Source organism: Theropithecus gelada, chromosome 6, assembly GCF_003255815.1.
Source record: "Theropithecus gelada isolate Dixy chromosome 6, Tgel_1.0, whole genome shotgun sequence".
Taxonomy (NCBI): domain Eukaryota; kingdom Metazoa; phylum Chordata; class Mammalia; order Primates; family Cercopithecidae; genus Theropithecus; species Theropithecus gelada.
In genome coordinates, this window is record NC_037673.1 from 132,400,202 (window position 1) to 132,408,300 (window position 8,099).

Consider the following 8,099-nt stretch of genomic DNA (forward strand, 5'->3'; position numbering starts at 1 on the left):
GGATTTTCTCAAGCTTCGTGGATATGAAGATTAATGGTTTTTATCAAATTAGGAAAACTTTGACCCATTATTTATTTAAATACTCTTTCTACTGCTTTCTCTCTCTCCTATCTTTCTAGACATCCCCCGCCCCCACCATTATGCCTATATTCTTGTGCTACAGAGTTTCCCACAGGTCTCAGGCTCTCTTTATTTTTCTTTATTGTTTTTTCTTTCTGTTCCTCATCCTGGATAATCTCAATTAACACATCTTCAAGTTTGTTGATTCTTTCTTTTATTTGCTCGAATCTGCTATTGAGCTTCTCTAGGGAATGTTTTTCAGTTATTGTGCTTTCACACTCCAGAATTTTTATTTCATTCTTTTTTTATATGTGATTTCTTTCTATTTATTCTTATTATCTATTTGGTGAGACATTTTTCTCACACTCTCCTTTAGTTCTCTATACATGGTTCCCTTTAGTTCTTTGAATGTATTTAAAATAGCTGACAGTATTTTGTCTAGTATGTGCAACATCTGGTTTCCAAAGGGACAATGTCTATTGCCTGCTTTTGTCCTTGTATGTGTCATAATTTCTTGCCTCTTTGCGTGTCTCATACATCTTCATTGAAAACTCAATGTTTAAAATAACATCATGTGGCAATTCTGGAAATCCTATTTCCTCCCCCACCCTTCCCAAGTCTCCAAGGTTTGTTGTTGTTTCTGTCTTATTGTAGTTTTTGGTTTAGCTTGTTTACTGACCTTTCTGAACCAATTCTATAATGTCCATAATCTTTGTCGTGTGTGGCCACTAAAGTGTCTGCTTATGTTTGGCCAGTTAATGTTTAGACAGAAATTTTCCTAAACACCTGGAATCAATAAGTAGCTCTGTCTTTGCTTAGGGGTTTATTGTGTGTGTCAAGGGATGCATTCAACATTCAGCCAGGCAGTTTACAACTCTGCCTAAGCCTTCACTCCCTGCTTGTGCAAAGCATCAAGGTCAGCCCAAGGTAATACCTTAGGGCCTTCTCATGTCTTTCCTGAGCACCTGCACAGCTCTAGCCATGCACACAGCCCTACACATGACTTTGTTCTTCTAGATTCCCAGGAATATGCAGGAGTTGTTCAAAGTCCCTAAGGACAGCTTATCTTTTATTTTTATGCTTTTTAGTTACTCTATTGTTTACCCCAACTTTTATTCACAATCTCAAGCAGCTGTGGATTTAAGCAGTTGTTTGTAATTGTTTTTCAACAACTACTCTGAGGGAAAGGCTATTTGTACAGGGCAAGCTCTAAGTCAGTTCAAAACCAGACAGCCTCCAAGTGGGGTCCTTGACAGACGTACTGACAGTCAAATAATGACAATTCTTGGAAATGAGCTTTGAAAGAGCTCAAGCTCTATTCTGCTTCTGCCGGTTGCTGCCAGGCTACTGGTTTCAATTGTAGGCTGGTAAGCAGTGGATACGTTTTTACTGAGTCAAAATACCACAAAGCTTACTGTTCTTATCAAGATTCAGCCATTTTTGTTCGGTAAGTACTCCCAGGATTAGTTCATTTCCAGAGTTCTGAAAAAGTTGATGCTGACAATTTTTGCCTGTTTCTTGTTATTTTTATGAAGGATGGAATTTTTAGAGGTTCTTACTCTACCATTTTTGCTGATATCCATGACCATTATTTTTATATTAAAACAAATTTGGACATCTTATGGAATAGGATGCAAAAATCTACATAACTTAGTAAGGATGTAATATAAAACTTCAGAGACATTGAACTCTATTAGCAGTAGGCATCTCCACTCTGTATTCAGTACTTACATGAAGCTGAGTGACTGTATCTGGCAACCTGATCCACAACCCCACGGAAAGTATGCATGTAAAATATACATATGTACATATGTAGAATGTAAATGTCCTCCCTTCTTCTACCTACTGTGTGCTAAAGGAAGAGGACCAAAAGGAGAAGATTATCTCTTACAACTTGGTAAATTACAGCATCTACCTTTACAGCTTACAACTATTCATATTTACCTAAAGTTGTTCTCAAGAACTCTTGCGAACTGATTAACTCTCTGTCTCTGTCATATCTTTTGGCCAAAAAAAAAACAAAAAACTGATGATCATTTACACAAAATAAAACATTATTACTCTAGCCTACGATGTTTAAATTAGACACAAACTTTTACCAAAAAAGGCTTTTGACATCCCATTGCATACAAATAGTCAATCAAGAAAGACTTTACAATTACTCGTTATTTAAAACTCTTGTATTCAAATGACAGTTTCTTAGTTTTAAAATTCTGTCTGAGAATTTTGTGTAGAAACTGACCATGTGGTTCTAAGATTCCAGAATATACTAAGCCCCAGTCAGTAGAAAATTGTCATTCTATCAAATACTTACAGAACTATAGTGGGCATAGTTCCTCACCTAGCTTCACCATGTGCTAGTACTTTGACCAGCAGAAAGCAAACAGCCTGGGGCCACCTAGGGAAACAGACTTACATTACTGCAGACCATGGTAAACAGATGTGTTTGGTCCACTGAGCTTTGAACCCTGAAATTACACCACACACAGACATGGTCAGAGAGTTGCCAGAGGTTACAACACACACATTCTTGGCACCATTGTTCTGATTGACTCAGGCCAGTGGAACATCTTAAGCTAGTGGTAACTCAACATTGATAATGGAAGAAATGAAAGTAGCCAATTCAGGCATGAAAATCCCTCTCCTGCTACTGATACCTCCTGAAAGAAGAAACTCGCAAGAAGGACTGTCACAGTTGGTTACAATACTACTTCACCTTTCAACAGCTCAATCATTCCCACATCCAGTGTGCAGTGCACACGCCACTGAACTCAGCACAGCAAGAACATGAAGATAGACAGGGAGGAAAGCAAGTCGGTAAAGACTGATAACCTGGGAGGGGTCAAGACCTGAGGTGAGAATGAGGGTGAGCATGGACCCAGGAAAAGGGAGAAAGTGGAGGAAGTGCTGGGTATCCTGTAGCTCGCTGAGCCTGTGAGGCATTGTAGAGGGCATTGGGAATCAAGCCTAAGCCCGCCTCTTGCCTGTTTCCAACAATAAAGATGGAGTTTCTGAATTTCATTTGACTCTAGGGAGATCTGGAATTGTTCCAGGAATATTTATGTTGGATGCCATGAGAGAGAATAGGGAAGTAATTATTGAATGTTTCAAAGCATTTGGGCAAGAACTAGATACATTCATGTTTTTATCTGTTTTCAAAGTTTACTTTAAAAATTTTTATGAGAACATATATCAGATATAAAACAATCCCTTCTGTTATTGCTAGATAAGAACTGTCAAGGAGAGAAACTTGGTTGGATCTGTTGGACATAAAAGAGAGAAAATGTGACCTTCAGAGTGCATCACCCTACCTAAATTGAACTTTAGCCAGGCAACAGGGTAAACAGAAAATTTCAGGGAAAATGTAATAGTCCTAGCCTGGAAGCATCTTCTGTGATTCCAAGTTCAGACAATTTCTTTCTGTTGGAGATGCTGTTTTCTCTTGCAATTAACAAAAGAGCACCCATCTGTATTAGGGTTCCCTAGAGAAACAAAACTAGGAGAGGCTATAAATATGTGTAGATAAGTAGATAGATAAATACAGTTATGTTAAGGAATTGGCTCATGCAATTGTGGGAGCTGGCAAGCCCAAACTCTGCAGGACAAGTGGCAGGCTAGGAGACTCATGGAAGAGTTGATGTTGCATCTTGGAATCTAAAGGCAGTCTAGAGGAAGAATTCCCTCTTTCTCGGGGGCCTTCCATCTTTTTTCTCTCATTGCCTACAACTGATGGGATGAGGCCTACTCACATCATGAAGGGTAATCTGCTTCCATTCAAAGTCTACTGATTTAAATGTGAATCTCGTCTTATAAATACCTTCACAGTGACATTTAGACTGTCGTTTGACCAAATATCTAGGTACCATGGCAGAGCCAAGTTGACACAGAGAGCTGGCCATCAAACAAACCATCCTAGTGTTTTTGGTTCAGGAGCAAGAATTTGTGTTCTTTGACTTCAGGAGTTGAACTAGAACAGGAGCAGAGCTTGGCATGCCGTGGGACCCTGTCACTGTGAGTGCCTTCATGGGATGTCAAAAAAATGTCTTGTTGTTGGTTTAATTTATGAAAGCTTTATATACCTAATTACAATTGCATTGAAAACTTTTTCCATATGACCTGTTATTTAAAGCTTTCAATGAGTAGTTACAGGAAAAATAAGACATAATGAAAGGATGGAGCCAGGGAAACATCCCTAATTCCCACATTTATTAGCATGTTTTACATTTTGTGAGCACTCTGCATGTGTCTTTATTTTTCCAGGGACAAACCATGCAGAAACAGAAGGGCTACCAGAGAAAAGCGAAGAGAGGGTGGTATGCTGGAGCAAGCAGAGAGACTCCCACAAGGGAGAGAAACTCAGGCTAGCTTAGGTCTCCACATTTTCAATAACTAATAGCAAAGCCTGTTCCAATGGATCATTTAAAAGCCATGTTAGCTGGAAGACAGATTTTTTTTTTTTTTTTTTTTACCCATGGTTTTTGAAACACAAATCACCTATTAAAAGGCTGAGTGTTTTTGTTGCTCAATATCAAATATTTTGGAACACTTTTTCATTGTCAAAAGTTCCAGCTTTTCCTTTCTTCCCAAAAGTTTGTTGTTTAAAAAAATCAAAACCTTTGCCTTGCCAAAGGTAGAAGGATTGCATGTAAATCTTCCAGTTAGCAGTTTATGGGACTTCATTCCTCAGTGTGCTTCCTTTAAAGAGAACAAAGCATCTTTTTGCTTCTGAACTTACTGCCTCATTTGTTCTTGCTCTTTGCTTGTGCCAAAACTGAAGCTCAGACAAGTTAAGTGATGACTGACCTTGACTCCTGGGAGGCTGTCATCTGTAGCCATTCTCCTTTCTCCAGGGGCGGCCTCTTTGGGATCACTTCTAATACCCACTCTCTGGGAATCACGGGAGCTCCAGGGCTGAATGTGTATAACAGAGATTTTTCCCTTGTATGTTTCACATTCACCTAAAGCACAGCATGCCTGAAAGCAAAGACAGCACTCTCCTTTGTGAGACACTTAAAATGGGAGAGTCAGAGGACCCAAAAATTGAGCCTCACCTGAGGAGGTGATGTGTAAAGGTGAAGGAGTGGTTTAGGACACAGGTGAAGAATGAATGAAAATCAATAAACAATTTAAAGTGGAGATGAGATATGTTGAGGAGCTCATGTGGAATAGCCTGTCTCCCGAGATGAGGTAAGCAGAAGGTGTGAGAATGGCGAGGAAAGGACTGTGAGCTTGAGGTTAAACATGTTTGGGCTGGTCACTGCAGCTGATGAATGGCAACTAGTCAAAAGAATTGCCAAGCAGCCTGGCTTCCCAGTGCCCTCTCCTCCAGTGTTTGGCTGCCCAGGAGCCAGAGCACAAGGAGGTATCAAGGTTGCTAAAGCACAGGTTTAGCAAGCTTGACCATGAGTTTTAGGCTAGAAAAGAGGCAGATAAATAAATAAGAGGCAAGAAAGAAGCCAACTGACAACAAGGGAGAAGTTTTAGAGGCTAAAGCCATAAATGAGATGAGCCATGGCAGGAGGGCTCTGAATACCCACTTTCTTTCCTGAAACACCTTCCTATACCAATCATCACCATACGTTCTTGTGAGTTTTGACTACCCTGAACTCTCTCTTCTCTTCCTCCCCTTCTACTTAAATGCCTTTCCCATCCTTTAAGTTTCAACTCAAGTCCTTCTTGCTCCGTGAAGTTCTCTTACTTGTTTTTAGATGTTCTGCACCCCTTCTCTGAACTCCTTCAGAACATTTTTTCTGGGGCACTTAAATTATTTCAGAAGTGTAGTCTTTTGTTGTATCCTTTGTATAGATATCATTTCCCTGTGAGAATGCAACCTCTCTAAGGATAAGAACTGGGTCATATGTTGTCTTTTGCTTCCCTAACATGGTCAAACACTACTTTAACACAAATATGCTTAACTTTTTTAAGTGTTGGTTAGTTATCCAGTAAATAAATGACATTACTACTATAAACTTATTTTGAGACTATTTGGTGAACTTTGTCAGATTTTTGATGTTTGAGAATTTGCAATATGCATCCCAGTCACCCATGAAAAGTTTAAAATATCTGTCAAATAATTCTTATTTCCAGTATTACTTATTTCTATAAACCATTTGCCCCTAATAAAGTATTCATGGGAGCAGGGATCCCAAGCATTCATTTGCACAGTTGTTAAAACTATGACACAATCGAAAGAATCAAGATTTTCTCCAGATGTTTTTTATTTTCTTGGATTAAAAAATAGAATAAATTTGCATTATCTTTTAATATGGTGACCAGCATGTTGCAACAAATAAATACTACGTGTTAGGTCGTTGATGAAGAAAAATGAGTGTATTGTACAGAGGGAATTTCTTCATGGACCATAATGGCCGCCAAGAGGTCAACTCTGCCTCTAAGGAGCTGGTGGCCTTGGGCAAGGCACGTTCTCTTTTTCCCTCCGTTTTCCTATGCGATGATGCAAGGGCGGACTTGTGGCTTCACAGTGCAGAGCTGTTGGAGCCCTGCGCCCCCGGGTCTGCACCGCCGCTCTGAGGCCTTCCGCTAGTGGGCGCCGCTGAGCAGACTTCGGCGCTTCGGCCTCAGCCCTCCAGAGGAGCAGCCTGCGTCAATTTCCAATCCCAACTGACGCACGTGGGGCTGAAACGGCCAGGATTGTGAAAGTCAGTGGAATAATTCGATTCCATCAGCTATTCTAAAGGTCTGCCCTGGCCCTCTGGTTTTGAGTCATGCCCACACTAGAAGTTTGCAGTTTTGCCACCACGGCCTGTTGCCATTGAAACAGAGTTCATCCTTGGTGGAAAATGCTGATCCTCATAGAGCATTGCTGTCTGTTTTATTTGGACGGTTAATCCCTTCCTGCATGTTCAGGGCGGGTACGGGACTCCCTGGGCTTCTGGACTAATTTTCACAGGCAAAAGCTTAGAGATGACTTGGGCGGTAGAAGTTCGAAGCAGGCGGAAAGCTTAGAAATCATCCTAGTCAAATCCTATTCTTTTACAGAAGAAAGTCCAGTCCAGAAAGAAGGGATTGGTCCCGTAGCCATCCAGCCCTTCATTGACTCAGGCAGGGTTGGAACCAGTAGATAACTGAGAGGCAGAGGGAGGACCAAAATGGGACCCTCAACCAGAGGTGCCCAGCACCTTTCGTTACCTTAACTGTGCTCTCGGAGCCTTCAGTGCTGGGGATGGGCTGTGGATTGCAGGCTGTCTTAGTTTGCTTTTGTGTAAGTGTCCTTCATTTTGCCTTTATTGGCTGCTCAGTGTGAGCCAAGCAGTGGACGTAGCTCTCATAGCATGTATGTCTCACTTAATCCCAGGCCGTGCCATCTGGTGCTACAGAGACAGGCTCTGGAGTCAGCAGACCTGGACTCAAGTCGCAGCTCCACTTCTCAAGAGCCACAAGGATTTGGGCAAGTGACGTCCCCTCCCCACACCTCCCTTTCCTCTGCTGAAATTGGAGACCATAATAGAATCTCCTATTGGGTGAGATAAAGCATATAAACCACTTAGCACAGAACTTGCCTGACAGGAAGTACCTCAGGAATGTTAGCTTTCGTTTTTTTTTTTTTAAATCAGTCTTAGGCATTAGTTGCCTTCATGTTGATATTCATAGGAGCCATCTCAATGTTCTATTTCACATCTATTATGTAAATGTACTATTAAAAGTGTATGCAGCTATAGATGTGTTAGTAACTGCATCATAATCACCTCTATACAAATAATGTTTTTGTGAGATGAATGCATAAACCAAAATATTTTGCAAATATGATTATTTGTAAAAAAAAAAAAAAATGATATTCTTCAAAAACAGATTATTTTCTAGTGATGACTCTCTTTGCCTTCAAATTTTAAAGTGTGGGCTGAGCACAGTGGCTCATGCCTGTACTCTCAGCACTTTAGGAGACCAAGGTGGGTGGATCACTTGAAGCCATGAGGTCGAGACCAGCCTGGCCAACATGGTGAAACCTCATCTCTATTGAAAATACAAAAATTACCTGGGTGTGGTGGCAGGTACTTGTAATCCCAGATACTCTGGAGGCC